General features: G+C 35.7%; 1 long non-coding RNA gene across 1 annotated transcript; it reads left to right on the top strand.

The window, feature by feature from the left end:
• Positions 1–132: 132 nt before the first annotated feature.
• Positions 133–1,360, top strand: LOC113048019 (uncharacterized). Its single transcript, XR_003276387.1, has 2 exons — positions 133–732; positions 892–1,360. It is a non-coding gene; the product is annotated as an uncharacterized LOC113048019 (long non-coding RNA).
• The last annotated feature ends 16,443 nt before the right edge of the window (positions 1,361–17,803 follow it).

Raw genomic sequence — 17,803 nt, 5'->3', positions numbered from 1 at the left:
AAAAGCTGATTCGCTGAAAGCGGAAAACGTCACTTCCGCTAGTTCCTTAAGTACGTGAGACAAACGTTCGTTGGCCACGTTTTTCCTTCGACCGTTGAGGAGCAAGCAGCTAAAGCTGAAAGCCTTTTTTTTTTTTTTAAGGCTTTCTTTGTTCTATTTTAAACAATAGTTGATCATTTTAGGAAATCTTTTGGATAACCAAAGACCGTTTTTCTTCTTGGTAATGTTTCTTGAAATCACGACAATGAAAGGAGACTTCCAGAAGGACATCAAGACCGCGCCTGTTCATAAGACAAATTGGTCAAAACCAAAGAGGAGGACATTTCTACGCGCAAAGATGGGCGAAAGAAGACGAAGGGCCCGCTCCACGAGACCGCAGCCGAGTCCGGGCCGTGTCGACAGTACAGCTACGGGGAATCAACGTTACCTAACAGCAGCCATGGCACCAAGAAACACAACGCAATATTTAATGGACCTGGTTTACGCTGATCGATTAGACGTTTCAGTGGAGGCGTGTGACGTAAGCCACGATTTCTCCATGCAGAGTAATGTCTCATTTGATGAGAGCGTTTTCTCAATGTCGGACTCTGATCACAACAGATCTTTGGACTTTCAGCAGCGAGACTTCGAGAACGTGTTCTTCAGAAATGAAATCTGAGGTGTTTCCGAAACCTGACTCGATTTCGTCGGAACGAGGCGACCGGGCAGCTGTGAAACCATAGACCGTAACATGTGCGTGAAAAATGCCTATGCTCTTATTGTTAGTCCTGTAAATGTGTAATCGTATCGAACAATGTTTTATTACACTTCAGGCGTTCGACAGGATTCTTTCTGAGTTGCATGTTACGAGTTGAATGTGGTTTCATTTGTCGGCTCTCCTTGTTCTCACAGCATTGCGCAGACTCCAACTCAGGGAGGCGGAACGCTCTGCGTCACAGCTGCGCGATGACGTGTACACCACGCACCCAGTTGGGCCACACCACGTGGCCAGCAGGTAAACTCGCTCCACCCTTTGTGTACACGGTGTGAGAGCGTTGCAGTAACGTGCTGTCGCTGAGAAGTATGCATGCATTGTTCTGCCAACGGATGTGTGTGTGTTCCGAGACTTTTACAGGTAGCTGATGCTCCTCGGTGGATCTCAGCTGTCTGTGCAACCCATCCAGAGCCTTTGGGACAGAGCCGCATTGCTGCCTGCTCATCACTGCTGGGGAACTGTACATGCTGTGGTAAATGCTTGATGAATGTAAACCTACACAAGTACAGTCTGAGCTACATCTCATGTGTGGTGATCTAGTTTGAGAACTTACTGTCAATATTGTATTAACTATTAAAATTTGTTTATTTCTTAACCTAAATCTGACTTTCATGTTCTCTTCTGTTTTTTAAACCTTGTGTACACTGCATTCCCGTTAACTGATTTATGTAACCATTTCAACATTATACTTGCATATACACTATAGCCTACATAAGCTTTGATTTACATGGCCGATTAAGTTTTATAATGTAAGCACAAGCCTTCACACCTTAGTTATGACCTTCTTCTTGTTTTCATGGACCTAGAAATGGTTTCCAGCCTGGGTACTGCAGGATGACTAATAATCAAATGACAAGGATACAGAATATGCCATCTTTATTTCTTACATGCTCCTGTCAGCCTTTTGTTTTTGTGTACGTTATTTCTGGGGTTACAAATAATTTGTAAGTCTAAAATGAGATTTACGAGTACCAGAATTACGGTTTGTGGTCTGCGGGGTGTTCGACTCCCCTTGCGCAATTTGGGCCCATAGAGCTTGAGGACTACTGCTGAAGAACACTGGTGAGGGATTTTTTTTTTTTTTTTTTGTGCAAATGAAGGGCTTTACAAATCATACCGTACAAGGTTTGGCATAAGAATTAATGTATCTGGAATTACGACCACAATTCATTTCCATTGTAAGCGATTCACTATGGCTTTAATTTTAAGAAAATAAAGCGAGACAGGAAATGGATGCTTTCATCAGATTATTCAAAGCTTTGAACAACGTGCATTAGCTATAAATGGAGGTTAGACTGTAATCTATTATTCCTAGCAAATCATCGTGGAGCAGAGGAAAGTTTGAAAATACGTGACCAAACAAAGCTTCCAAAGTCAGATCAGTCTCCGATAAATTAAAGACTGCAAACGTAAACCTCCTTTGATCGATACAGTTCTATATAACCTGATCTAATGATTTAGTTTGTTACATTGAGAAGACAATTCGTGTAGTCAGGTCAACGGATTCACATATTAATCAATATATAATTAGTGTACGATCATAATAATTGACTTGTTTGAATTAATAATTGTTTTAAAAGAGATTTTGGGTGAGCTGTTAGGGGTCTCTGAGACCCCAGCTATGGAATATGATTAAGTGCAACAGAGATGTGACGTACCTTAAGTTTAAAGTTGACGAGTCTACTGATCAACTATTATACTGAATCCCATTTAATTATACACACACAACCAAGTTGATGTAAAGTCAAACACTGGGTGTATGCGAAGCACCTTTTTTTTTTTTTTTTTTTTTTTTTTAATATATTATTCAAGCCAGCTGTCCCGTTCTTCCAATTTTGTATGACGTTCCAAGCTTCAAACCTCATCAATCACGTGTTATTGTCGTTTTGACAAAAGCATCGCAACAGTGCTCTGATAACTGCTTTGGAGCCTCGGTATCAATTGTCCCATCACTAAAATAAGGGACTAATGTTAATGATCAACATTATGCTGGTTGAATTGAATTCAGAATAATCCGCTCGCTATAATTATAACAGCAGTGCCATCTTACAAAAATGACTGGAAAAATCCAGTTTCAATCCAAAAAGCACCTTTTGGTGCAAAAAATGTGTGACGTGTCGAGTCAGCGTTCAAGCGTCTTGTTAGATCCACACAGGCTGCTTTTCTAGAATTATTTTTTCCTGTTAAATCTGCACTATTGGACAGAGCAATATGTGGATTTTAAATAGGCGCAAGAAGCTCCTTATCAAATAAAATGTAAACAAGCTGCGGATCAGCACTTCTGCTAATTGAGTCTCTTGACATATGATTGTTTTGAGCACAAGAACACCTTGTTCCGTTCCTCACACCACGGCTCTGTTTTTGGCACAGGGCTGGTTAAAAAAAACAACAAAAAAAACATGTGACTAGCAGATGCAATGTCCTAACTGGTTTTCACCACCAGGTGGCCCTAAATTGCCACAGTAGAGTAAGGCCCAACAAGGCAGTCTTTTTAAGTAGTACTATAGGAAGGCTGAGGAGAACAATGTGTTGATAATCCTAGTGCTACATTTAGATTATAGTGCGTGGCATGTGTTTTTGTGGGGCATGAAGCAATGGAGGAGAGCCGGGCAGGACAAACCTCTCACATTACTTGGATGATGAGGACACACACCTCTTTGTCAATGGAAGGAATGAAGGAACACATCCAAGTCAAGGTATGTCTCTAAATTTTTCCACGTTTCTCAACTGACTCTGGTCTTTAGTGATCCAAAATGTTAGTTTCAGTCTTATTTATTTATATATATATATATATATATATATATATATATATATATATATATATATATATATATATATATATATATACACACACTGTTTATGGTGATTGTTTCTCCCACTCTGACAGTCCTTAGTGTCAGTTCAGTTGCCCTGTGGTCCATCTGCCAAAATTAATGGATGAGACAAATGGTCCCTGGCCTACTGTGTGCTGTCAACAAGATAACAGCAGAATACAAGGCTTGTGCATTATGATTGATATGGAGCCCTCAAGCCAGGCCACACTGCCACAGTCTATTGATTAGTCACCAGCCTGGTCTCATGGGAGGGCCTGTCCCTTGGTCATTCATCATACCGATTTTCTCTTGTTTAGAAAAGTTAGCAGCATAAGCTCCTATTTGAAAGTGCAGGTTCGCCAATTCAGAAAATATATCTAATCTTATCTGATTTGAGTGAATGGTATGCTTCATATAGGTGAAAGTAGTTTGTAGGTAAGTCAGGACTTCAAGGGATTTTAAGCTAAATGTAAACTAATAGGCCGTTATTATGTCATCTTTTTTGAGTTTAATGATTCAAGTCCATTTCTTTCACACAAAACCTGTTGGTTTATGAAGTTTTATAAATATCTATTTTCCTTCAAAATAAATAAAATATATACAGGCAGCCAGTCTGTGAATTATGGCGAGATGGTGACGCAAGTGAATGAGTCATTGAACTGATTCGATCAAAACTGATTCATTTGGGAGCGCCGCTACTTTTTTTTCTGGTGACATTAGGTTCGCTGTGGTTTAAATCATTTCAAAATATTTTTGTTTACAGAGTTTAAAAAAAAAAGTCAAAGTAAATGGCAATTTTGTGTCTAAAATATAAGCATAACAATATAAACAGTTTGTTGAATTTTTGTATTGCAAATGGTCATGAAGGGTAGAAGACTAAAATACATAAAATACTTATATAATTTTGTTATTGTAACATTATGTTGACATAAGTTAGCCACCAAAGTAAGACTAGTAGCTAACTATAAAGGCTAAAGGCTATGAAAACTGAATCTTTATAAGAAATAATATAAGTTCACACCATTCTCATGAAGTCTGAGCTTATTTATCTAAATCACAAGTGAGTCTTCTGTGCAGTGTGGTGAGCCAGAGGAGTGACAACACATATCAGGCTGTCAGAATTACAGACTAATCTCCAAAGAGCAGCTGATTATTGCTTGTCATGTAATTGTGGCTCATTTGATGTTTTGCCCATTTTAGCCAGTAGAACCAGGACAAAACAAACCCTAAAGGTGACGTATTATGCCCTTTTTTACATCATGTAAAAAAAGTCTCTGGTGTCCCCCCAGAAAGTGTCTGTAAAGTTTCCGGTCCAAATACCCTACAGATCATTTATTATATAATTTTGATAATGCCTATTTTGAGTTGAAGCAGAAATAAGCTGTTTTAGACACTGTCTCTTTAAATACAAATGAGCTGCTGCTCCCCGCCCCCTTTTCCAGAATAGAGCTGCGTCAGCTCGGGCCTGCTAAAAACATCTGTTTTGTTTATGATAGTCATGTTTATCGCGCTAAATTAATGAGTTAAACCATATTAGTTTAAACTTCTGATACAGGGTTTTCTGAGTGCACACATCTGAAGCACACGGACAGAAAGCGGCTGTCACAGCATGTGAGTACCAAACTAAGTTCTCATTCAAACACAAGTTTATGTTAAAAACGCATGAGTTAAAAAACAGTAAGATATGTGTGGCAGCAGCAATATACAAGCAAATAAATCAATAATTCCACTGCTTTCTTGTCTCCTCTGAGGGTGGGACTCTAAATAGTCTGTTTTGCTCAAACTTTCAGCATGGCATTGCAAAATCAAAATGACAGCACCATGGGTATAAATTTACAAATTAAGGGGCGTTAATATTATAATGAGATCCGCTTGCCACATCATTAAGGGAGTGAAATCAGACACTCTCTCAGATGCTTGCAGAAAAAATGCTTAACTTAACAAAACAAAGTTACTGGGTTAACCTATTTGACATTTTCTTAGTTGGTAGATGCACCAGTTACCTGATTATAGCACTTAAAACCTGGAAAAGTCAGATTTTCATGATATGTCACCTTTAAGGAAGACTAAAGCCTGTCATGGACTGTTTTCTACATTTCAAAGAGACTGCGCCTCCTCTGCATATTATATTATATGATATCATAGTGCGACTATTATATGATTGTACTATCTACTACTCACTATTTTATTTAGTGTTTTTATTTTATGGACTATATTATTTTACAATTTATTTAATTTATGTATGTGTGTGTATACAATTTAACTTTTAATCCATTATTATAATACTACTATTTTATACTCCTTTACGTTTGATACTGATTGATGGAGTGGACCCAGTGATAAAAGATCCCTGTCATCTCCAGGAGCTCGGCTGTTTTGATTATTTCCTTCATTTTTATTTAAAATAAATGCCTCTCTGATGTGATTTGAAATTTGAAAAGGGAGAAAAAAATTTGCCAAGCTGCAGATTCGATCCTGGATCGATCGTGTCATAAGTAGCGTAACACACGCTTTACCATATGTCCTACTGAATCTGAAGACTGTATTTTGTGATATTGACTAGCCCAATCAAACGTTGGTGGATGGACTTGGTGTAAATAGCCAACAAAGTGGACCATTTGCACTTAGTGTACGTCCCGCATCATCCGCTGCAATGCCTTCTGTGTATGACAAGTACCGGAAGTGATTAAAAAAGTGTTTATTTATGCAAAAACTTATGGATTCACTAGAGGAGGGCTTTATTCATCCCCGAAGCCGCCTGCGGCATGTTTTACTATATATGAGCAAGCTTTATTTGACGATTTGTGTACTGTTTAACTGCAACACTTGCTGACTGCAATGATAAAGCTTGGAATAGACAGGACAATTTTTATATAACTCTGACTGGATTCGTCTGAAAGAAGAAAGTCATATGCACCTATGCCTCGAGGGTGGGTAAAACACAGGCTTATTTTCATTTTTTTTTGAATAAGTTTAATCATTGCTTGAATGATGCCTGATATTCATAAAACATGCATGTCTATAGAAAGAGAAAACAGCACTTTGACCTTCACAGAGACTGGAGGAGACAGGTGCCTGTGGCGTTGTGGTTGGACACACCCACGGAGTGGACTCTGTTAGGGCGAAATAAAAGGTCACAGAAATGTCATGCAGTCATGTCCTTGTAAGTTTGATCAGACTGCTGCTTGGTTTCTTCCTGCTGTACTTTTCAACATTCGTAATAACACCACGTCAAGCTTTTGATCTGTGTTGCTTTAAATGTTAGCTGTGATGACTCCGCTAACAACCGTTGTGTTCAATTTGCATTGCAGTTGAGCATTTCAGATCATTTGTTTGATGTTCATTAAACGTTATTTCATGTAGCTGATGCAACTGGAAAAAAAGGAGCTCTCATTCACTTTAACGGAAGGCAAGAAATACAAGAGTAAACTTGACAATCACATGGTATGGCTATATGATCATTTCCACAATATGCACATAAATCTAAAGTACCTATTTTGCATGTATTATAACTATTTTTTTTTTGCATAGTTTGAAATATATTAGCATGGTACTGTTAAAAACATGAACATCATAAAGCAATTTACTACCTTTTTTTATAAGGCACCAATTTTTGGAAACGATTGGTATTTTTTAAATCACTTTATAATGATTTTTTCCAGCTATCAAACAATAAAAACATTGATATTGACAGTCAGAATCCATCTGAGCATTTAAAGTGGCACTTATATACAGAGTGAGACTGTGCGTTAGTTTGTATGCTCGTATAGGTATCGTTGTAGTTAACATTATAGTTGTCATTCTTGGTGTGAACAGACCTGTATTGCAATTTTCAGTGGCACAAGATCTCTCAAAAATAATTATAATATTCTGTGCTTAATTATTAATAATGGTTCTTATTATTATCAGTGTTGAATATAGTTTTGCTGCTTCTAAGTTTTGCGGAAACCACGTTACTTTTTCAGGATTCTCTGATAAATAGAAACTTCAAACGTAAAGCATTTTAAATAGAAATCTTTGCAACATTATTAATGTCTTTTATTGTCACAGTTGATCTATTTAATGAATCCCTGCTGATCTATGAATTTCCTTTAAATTGTAGTACCACGGTTTCGATAAATGTATATTGGTTTTCGAAATTAAATTGAGATGGAAAGAAGTTATTTTAAATTTGTATAATATTTAACAGTATTAATGTTTTTTTACTGAACGTAAGAAAATTGAAATGCATGTATTTAAGTGTCACTGATGTACCTGAAAACTGTTGTGGAGGAGGGTTAGGTGTGGGACCTAGCACACCAAAAGTCAATGGTCAACCACGATTCATCCCATGTTCAGTGTCTCTGGTGCCTGGCTTCTACTCTGAGATACAGCTGTGATAAATGACTAATCTAAGACTTGTGTCCAACTTACAAATTGATATTGAGTTGAATGCTTTGAGCTCAATATTTTGCCTTGACCCAGTTGAGGCCCTACAGCTCTCTTGCTGTGACCAATTTAGCGAATTTCTGTAGCAGAAATAGGACGTGGGTGTGGGGGGCAGGAGCATTTGACGTGAACGTGCGCACCTCCGGGAGCGTCCCTCTCCTTCAGACTCACCTCATTAGTCTAACTGGGCAGTTGCAGAGCAGCTGTGTGTCACATCTATTTTGGTCCCCCTAAATTCCAAAGTGCCCCCTCAACTTATCTTCCTGTATTCTCCATTTCCCCTCTCACCACCTAAGAGACGAGGTGGAAGAGATGCGAATCGCCCCTGCCCTGTCATCATCAAGGAGACAGGTTAGCAAGAAGGAATCGGCCACTGATGTGGTTGGCCAACTGTGTCATGGACGCAGAAGCCAAACCTGATACGTTCACCTGTGAGAGACCTGAGAGCACGTACGCAGAGAATCCAAAAGTTCATGGGGAACAGAGGCTATCAAGCTCCAAAAAGGACAGAAACGGCCCTATAGAAGTTGTCATTGGTTTGTTTCTGAAGTCATATAATGAATTTCTGTGAGGGAAAAGCCAGAAATTATAATATTGGTTCTCTGAAAAGTGACACTGAAGATATTTTATTAATTAAAAGAAATGTTAAGTGATATTTTAAATTAATACTGTTCATTTGAACTTTTTATTCCTAATACAACACTACAAAATGTAAAAAAAAAAAAAAAAAATCACTACAAAAAAAAAATCTGTATTAATAGCATGAAAAAACTTCAAATCATTTTATTGTGCTTTTTTTGTCCTTTTAGAAGCTTTTTTCAGCCAGGTTTGCAATGACATGAGACTTTAAATTTTGGGGTGAACTATTCTTTTCATATGTGTTGGTTTCATAGCTTTATACGAAAGAACATACAAAACTAAAGTTTTCATGTTTCATTTTGCTGTCTAGATTTTTGCATGCTCATTGCATGGAAGCATCATTGATTTGTCCTTGTGGAATTTAACCTGGCCCAGACCTGGAATGTGCATGTCATCCGATCACATAAAGCCTTTTAGAGAATTGAAGGAGCACAGACAAGGGTCCCACTGTTCAAAAAAGACATTGCTCTGTTGATAAAATCAGATACGTGGTACTTCATCTCGCTGCTGCTGGTGTTTGAACAGTTTTCTTTTTTTATAATTCTTTGTGTAGTGACACAAAATTGTTCAATGAGAAGGTGAAATGAGACGAGAGGACCTCACTGTTTGTTTACGGGCCGGTCTGACAAACCGTTTTAGTGTGATTCGCACTAAAGAAGCAGCAGTGTGTGATACTATTGTCAGATTAAGTTACTCAATCGCAATTGTGAGTTTTGGATATTTTGATCCATCTCAATTCATGTAGACGTTAGGGCTAGGAAAATAAATCGATGCATCGCGAATCGAGAAATGATTCAACTTCGATCCTGAGTTTTCTCCGAATGCATCGCGATTCTTTCTTGAGTCGAACCCGAGCTTAGTTTTGAACAGCAGATGGCACTGCATGCTTTAGCCGTACTCCGCTAATTTCCAAATCCTTACACTTGAACCTAAAATAATCATTCATAAAATTCGAAAAGCGAATTACAAACGTGTTCAAAGTGGACTGTGTTTACATTAATCTTGTGTCATAAAAGCATTCTAATCTGAGGTGAAATTACATGACTCAGCCGAATGCACACTTTAGCACTTTTCTTCATGAGCATTTGAGTGTGTGGAGAAAAACCAGATCAGTGTGCCATCTGCTGTTAAAATCTAAGCTCAGAATCGATTTCAGAGTTATCGCGATGCATTCTGAAAACCTAAGAATTGATCCACAAATCGATTCTGCATCGATTTATTGTCCCAGCCCTAGTAGATATGAGCTGCACTTATTACCATAAAAATAATTTAATAAATTAACATTAAAAGTATGATCATTTTAAATTAAATTATATCAGTTATGTTAATAAATAAAAAATATATGGTAAAAGTAATTTATAAAATGTTTATGTCAGTGTTCGTTTAGGGTTATGGTGTGTCCTCTGCTTTGATATTCACTCACCTTGGGTTGATGGTCATATTCTAATTCAAGTCAATGACTGCATGTACCCTCCTCTTAGTGCTGTTATGTAATACTGTGTGAAAACCAAGACACTCGTCATACAAATATTCATCATTGCTAATCAGAGTGAGAAGTCACACTTGAGTCTAACACCTCCTAAACACACTGATGTGATTCAAACACTGGCACATTTGTCTTCCACTGCTGCTCATCTGTCTCCAGCACATATTCTTGCATGCACACCCTGCTGTTCCCTTCTCAGAAACGAAACAAAATCCACCCAAGTCTTCCCAGAATCGTCCCATTGTACACTCGCAGGAGTTTCTGTCTGGCAGAATGAGAGCGATGCTGTCGTGGGAAGGTCTAAGAACAGCACTTTGCTGAGAGACCGACAGTAGCTGGCTGTTGATCAGTTTAAACTGGATGACTATCAGTCAGTGTCTATCAGTGACTTGGATCTTTGATCTCTCTTTTGTACATTTAGCACATGTTAAGAAGTCGTGAAATATTTGGTTTGCTTTTCTGTGATTGCTCCTGTGCAGGGAGGGAGATGTCGTGGAGTGTGGATGAGACTTGTTTTATTTTGAGCTTTGGTGGAGTGTAATGTGATGCTGTTTGTGTTTAGAGTTGATTGCATCACTATTGCTCATTTTATGAGGATTTAAAGGGACAATTCACCCAAAATTGAAAATTAACTCACTCTTGGGTCATCCAAGATGTAGATAAGTTTGTTTCTTCATTGAAACAAATTTGGAGGACTGTAGCATTATCACTTTTGCTCACCAATGGATCCTCTACAGTGAATGGGTGCCGTCAAAATGAGAGATCAAACAGCTGATACAAGCATCACAACAACAATAATAAGTAAATCATATGACTCCAGTCCATCAGTTAACGTCTTGTGAAGCTACGAAAAACAAGACATTCGTCAAACAAATATTCATAATCATTGCTAATCAGAGTGAGAATTCACACTTGAGTCTAACACTTCCTAAACACACTTATGTGAGTTTAACGACTTGATGGATTTGTTTATTTCAAACATAAAGATTTTCACTTTACAAGACATTAACTGATGGGCTGGAGTCATGTGGACCACTTGTGGATTATTGTGATGTTTTCATCAGCTGTTTGGACTCTAAATCTGACGGCACCCATTCACTGCTGAGAATCCACTGGTGTGCAAGTGAGGTAATGGCAATGGGATTTCTCCAAAGGCATTGTGATGAGGAAACAAATTCTCTCAGAATATTGGATGACCCGAGGGTGAGTAAATAATCAATGTTGGGTGAACTGTTCCTTTAAACTGACTAATTTCTTTTCCAAGTGATCTTTTATCATTTTATTTTATTTTATTCATGCAGCACTTTCCATGGTTCTTTTTCCTTAGGATTGATAAGAATCAATTGCATTGTCGCATTACTAATTTAAAATTTTCTCTGCATTAGAGCTGAATAAATAAATGTAAATGTCAAAAATAAATAGCCTTTTTATTTGTGCACTAAATGCGCTTTGACTGAGAATTAGAATCCATTTATCAAGAAGAGTTTAAGATCGCTATACCTTAGAATGGACAAATTGGCAGGGTTCGTCTTAAGCTCATGTCGAAGGGACAATAAAGTATAAATAGCTCTAACGCAGACCTCCGAGTCTCTGTATGCGGTGTGATTCATATCTTGTGCGAGAAGTCAGCCTCGTTAACCTCTACGTAATTAGCAGTGCGGTGAGCCCACAGCACACACAGCTCGGGCAAACTGCAGTCAGCGTGCGTCAGTCAGGCGAAAGTGACGGTTCAGATCTCTCAGCTGATTACTTGTTCCCGAGCTCCTACTTTATATTATTAATTCTACATCTAAAGTTTAGTTTGGCACACAGGATGTTTTTCTTAACTGACATATATGGCAACCCTGAAATGATCTGTAGAGTGTCCTTGCCAACTGTGCTAGATAAAAGTAGCAGTCATTTGTCAAATAAGGCAATATAAATCCCTGAATGTGTGTTTTTGTAATTTCTTTTTCTGACCTTCTACCTTTTTCGTCTGCTTTCTGGATTGTGTCTCGGTGATGTGCATAAGACTTTTTTTTTTTTCTTCTGTCCCTCCCTACTGTTCTCTTTCCATTCGGGGACATTGCAGAGCCTTGGGAACTGTTTCCATAGCGACCGTGACTGCAGACGAGGAGAGTGTGCTGAGACAGGGATGGGAACGCACTGGCACTCTTGTCTTATGTGGAGCGCTGGCCTGCTTCTTTCCTTTCCTCTCATTTGTAAAAGAGCTTCTATATTTGTTTGTTTGAAGTTGAGCTTTTTTTTTTTTGGTTCATTCAAATTATTAGACCACTTTTTAAAGCTTTTTTTCTTAACTTGTTTTTTTTTTCTTCCTTTATTACCCTTTTTATCATTTCCAGCATCTCAAACGTAAGAATTTTCCACTTGTATAAAAAAAATGGGGAGTGTATTTCTTGAAAAATAATAGCCTTTAGCAAAAAGAGCATTTTGATTATTTTTTAAAATGCTAAATTTGTACAGAAATAGGGCATGCTTTATATATATTTATATATATTAAATATATATATATATATATATATATTGACTTCTAATTTTATATATATATATATATATATATATATATATATATATATTAGTGCTGTCAATCGATTAAAAAAAATTAACTAATTAATCGCACAATTTTTTAAAATTAATCGCGATTAATCGCAATTAAAAGACTGAAACTTTTTGGATATGTAAATGTAAAATGTAAATAATTAATGTAAACTCAAGACAAAGAAACTATTTAAATTCAAAATATGATTGTTTATTGGAATTTTTGTTTAACTTGTAACACAGATTTTTCATGTAAACAACATACCTGCAATAAACCATCAATATCCTCCAAATTAACTGTTGGCTTGAAAGCCATATTTATTACAGAAATAAAAACACAGGCATGTAAGTACCATTTGAATTTCAAAACAATCAATGCCAATAAAAAACAAAAATGTTATTCCATGTTGAATACTAAGTGGACTGCAAAAAAATTCCAAAGTATAGTCATTGCCAGTGCTTTAAGTGGGCCAGTATGCACCAGTACTCAGTACCGCCACTTCCAAATATAGCTCTTGAGCGTACCGCCACCTCTCCGTGCGCCCAGAACGTGCTTGTAGCGTACCGGTACGCTCATTTGGACATCTGTTTTAATAGAGGTTTTAATCTTTTACCTGCACTGCCGATTTTCAGAGCGCCCTTCACAATGCAAGCTTCCTAATTCATCCCACCCAGAGCAGAAACTACATTACCCATTCACCCTTAAATTATACAAGTGAATAGCGCATGTGTCGCTTTTCCCACTGTTAAGTGTCAACAACTCAACGTGGCCGGAGAAGGTGTGTGAAACTCGTTGTGAGTTATACTAAAGCAAAATCTTGAGTATTTATTGTCTGATAAACATTAAAAACTGTCTGCGGAGGTTGAGTCGTCCTGCAGCCCCCGCCGGCTGCTCATTGGCTGCAGCATCTTTTTTCTAAGTTCTAAAAAAATACCGTAGACGGCAAGGCACAAATTTAGATATTAATTTACCTAATTAATCTATAGCCCATGCACAAAGACAATATGATTTTTTGTCCCCTTTTTGTTTTAAAGCTTGATGAAGAGAGAGAGCGCAAGTTGCTGCAGCTGAGTTCGGTAAAACTGGCAAGATATTCACAGATTCGACTTTTCCGGATCAATAACTCGCGAGCAAAACGTTTTTGGTACACGAATTATGCCTCTTTTTACACGTAGTGATGTAGTAAACGAGCTACAAGCGAGTTTGCCTGAAAACAAGCTTTCCTCCGCTCTGTACAAAATACGTTGATCTCAATGCGCTGGCGTCTGAGAGACAAGTCCTAAGGGACCGTCTGCAAAGTGCGAAACGCGAAAAAGGTTACTAATAAAATACTCAATAACTTCACAGTAACACACTGTAGTGTCACCAAATTCAGTTCACACATCACTGCTCTCCTGCTGCTTATACTACAATGTTGGATTTAAAAATAGTTGCTTTTGCACAATTTTTATGATTTTTTTTATTATGAAAATGTTAATAACGTTACTGTAACACACTGTACTTTCACCAAATTCAGTTCACACATCACTGCTCTCCTACTGGTTATACTACAACACTTGTATTGAAAATAGTTGCTTTTGCACAATTTTTATGATTTTTTTTTGTTATGAAAAACAGTTAATAACTTTACTATAACACACTGTACTTTCACCAAATTCAGTTCACACATCACTGCTCTCCTGCTGGTTATTCTACAACAATCATTTTGAAATTAAATGATGTTGCACATTTTGTATTATGAAAAATAGTTAATAACTTCACCGTTATAGAACATAATAGTTAATAACTTTAATTTAACACACTGTACTTTCACCAAATTCAGTTCAAACATCACTGCTCTCCTGCTGGTTATAGTACAACTTTCATTTTGAAAGTAATTGCTTTGGCACATTTGTTTTGAATTTTTATTATGAAAAATAGTTAATGAATTCACCATTATTGGACATAATAGTAAATAACTTTAATGTAACACTCTGTACATTCATCAAATTCAGTTCACACATCACTGCTCTCCTGCTGGTTATACTACAACACTCATATTGAAAATAATTACTTTGGCACATTTTTTATTATTTTTTATTATGAAAAATAGTTAATAACTGTACTGTTACAAACTGTACTTTCACCAAATTCAGTTCACACATCACTGCTCTCCTGCTGCTTATACTACAATGTTGGATTTAAAAATAGTTGCTTTTGCACAATTTTTATGATTTTTTTTATTATGAAAATGTTAATAACGTTACTGTAACACACTGTACTTTCACCAAATTCAGTTCACACATCACTGCTCTCCTACTGGTTATACTACAACACTTGTATTGAAAATAGTTGCTTTTGCACAATTTTTATGATTTTTTTTTGTTATGAAAAACAGTTAATAACTTTACTATAACACACTGTACTTTCACCAAATTCAGTTCACACATCACTGCTCTCCTGCTGGTTATTCTACAACAATCATTTTGAAATTAAATGATGTTGCACATTTTGTATTATGAAAAATAGTTAATAACTTCACCGTTATAGAACATAATAGTTAATAACTTTAATTTAACACACTGTACTTTCACCAAATTCAGTTCAAACATCACTGCTCTCCTGCTGGTTATAGTACAACTTTCATTTTGAAAGTAATTGCTTTGGCACATTTGTTTTGAATTTTTTATTATGAAAAATAGTTAATGAATTCACCATTATTGGACATAATAGTAAATAACTTTAATGTAACACTCTGTACATTCATCAAATTCAGTTCACACATCACTGCTCTCCTGCTGGTTATACTACAACACTCATATTGAAAATAATTACTTTGGCACATTTTTTATTATTTTTTATTATGAAAAATAGTTAATAACTGTACTGTTACAAACTGTACTTTCACCAAATTCAGTTCACACATCACTGCTCTCCTGCTGGTTATACTACAACTTTCATTTTGAAAGTAATTGCTTTGGCAAATGTTTAGAATTTTTATTATGAAAAATAGTTAATGAATTCACCATTATTGGACATAATAGTTAAGAACTTTAATGTAACACATTGTACATTCATTAAATTCAGTTCACACATCACTGCTCTCCTGCTGGTTGTACTACAACTTTGATTTTGAAAGTAATTGCGTTGGCTCATTTGTTATGATTTTTATTAAGAAAAATAGGTAATAAAATCACAATTATTGAACATAAGTTAATAACTTTAATATAACACATGGTACTTCCACCAAATGCAGTTCACACATCACTGCTCTCCTGCTGGTTATACTACAACTTTCATTTTGAATGTAATTGCTTTTGCAAATTTTGTATGATTTTTTTATTATTAAAAATAGTTAAAAAACTTCACCATTATTGAACATAATAGTTAATAACTTTACTGTAAAAGAGTGTACTTCCACCAAATTCAGTTCACACATCACTGCTCTACTGCTGGTTATACTACAACTTTGATTTTAAAAGTAATTGCTTTGGCTCATTTGTTATGATTTGTTTATTAAGAAAAATTGCTAATAACTTTACTGTAACACACTGTACTTTCACCAAATTCAGTTCACACATCACTGCTCTCCTGCTGGTTATACTACAACTTTCCTTTTGAAAGTAATTGCTTTGGCACAGTTTTTATATTTTTTTGTTTTGAAAAATAGTTAATAACTTCACCATTATTGAACATTACAGTTAATAACTTTACTGTAACACACTGTACTTTCACCAAATTCAGTTCATACATCACTGCTCTTCTGCTGGTTATACTACAACTTTGATTTTGAAAGTAATTGCTTTGGCACATTTTTTAGAATTTTTATTATGAAAAATAGTTAATGAATTCACCATTATTTGACATAATAGCTAATAACTTTAATGTAACACACTGTACATTCATCAAATTCAGTTCACACATCACTGCTCTCCTGCTTGTCATTCTACAACACTCATTTTGAAATTAATTGATGTTGTACATTTTTTATTATGAAAAAAGTTAATAACTTCACCGTTATAGAACATAAAAGTTAATAAGTTTACTGTAACACACTGTACATTCATCAAATTCAGTTCACACATCTCTGCTCTTCTGCTGGTTATAGTACAACTTTCATTTTGTAAGTAATTGCTTTGGCACATTTTATTTTTATTTTTATTAATAAAAATAGTTAATAAATTAATCATTATTGGACATAATATTTAATAACTTTACTGTAACACACTGTACTTTCGCCAAATTCAGTTCACACATCACTGCTCTCCTGCTGGTTATACTACAACTTTCATTTTGAAAGAAATTGCTTTGGCACATTTTTTTGAATTTTATTTTGAAAAATAGTTAATGAATTCACTATTATTGGACATAAGTTAATAACTTTACTGTAACACACTGTACTTTCACCAAATTCAGTTCACACATCACTGCTCTCCTGCTGGTTATACTACAACTTTCCTTTTGAAAGTAATTGCTTTGGCACAGTTTTTATATTTTTTTGTTTTTGAAAAATAGTTAATAACTTCACCATTATTGAACATAACAGTTAATAACTTTACTGTAACACACTGTACTTTCACCAAATTCAGTTCATACATCACTGCTCTTCTGCTGGTTATACTACAACTTTGATTTTGAAAGTTAATTGCTTTGGCACATTTTTTAGAATTTTTATTATGAAAAATAGTTAATGAATTCACCATTATTGACATAATAGCTAATAACTTTAATGTAACACACTGTACATTCATCAAATTCAGTTCACACATCACTGCTCTCCTGCTTGTTATTCTAACAACACTCATTTTGAAATTAATTGATGTTTGGCACAATTTTTTATTATGAAAAAAAGTTAATAACTTCCACCGTTATAGAACATAAAAAGTAATAAGTTTACTGTACACACTGTACATTCATCAAATTCAGTTCCAACATCACTGCTATTTTGCTGGTTATAGTGACAACTTTCATTGTAAGTAATTGCGTTTGGCACATTTTATTTTTTTATTTTATAGATAAAATAGTCAATATATTAATTAATCGAAAATAATATTTAATAATCTTTACCTGTAACACACTGTACATTCATCAATCAGTTCACAACATCTCTGCTATTCTGCTGGTTATAGTACAACTTCATTTTGTAAGTAATTGCTTTGGCACAT

The sequence above is a fragment of the Carassius auratus genome, chromosome 29 (assembly GCF_003368295.1).
Source record: "Carassius auratus strain Wakin chromosome 29, ASM336829v1, whole genome shotgun sequence".
In the NCBI taxonomy this organism is placed as follows: domain Eukaryota; kingdom Metazoa; phylum Chordata; class Actinopteri; order Cypriniformes; family Cyprinidae; genus Carassius; species Carassius auratus.
The sequence above is the reverse complement of the archived record's forward strand: the minus strand, read 5'-3'. Positions and strand labels throughout refer to the sequence as shown.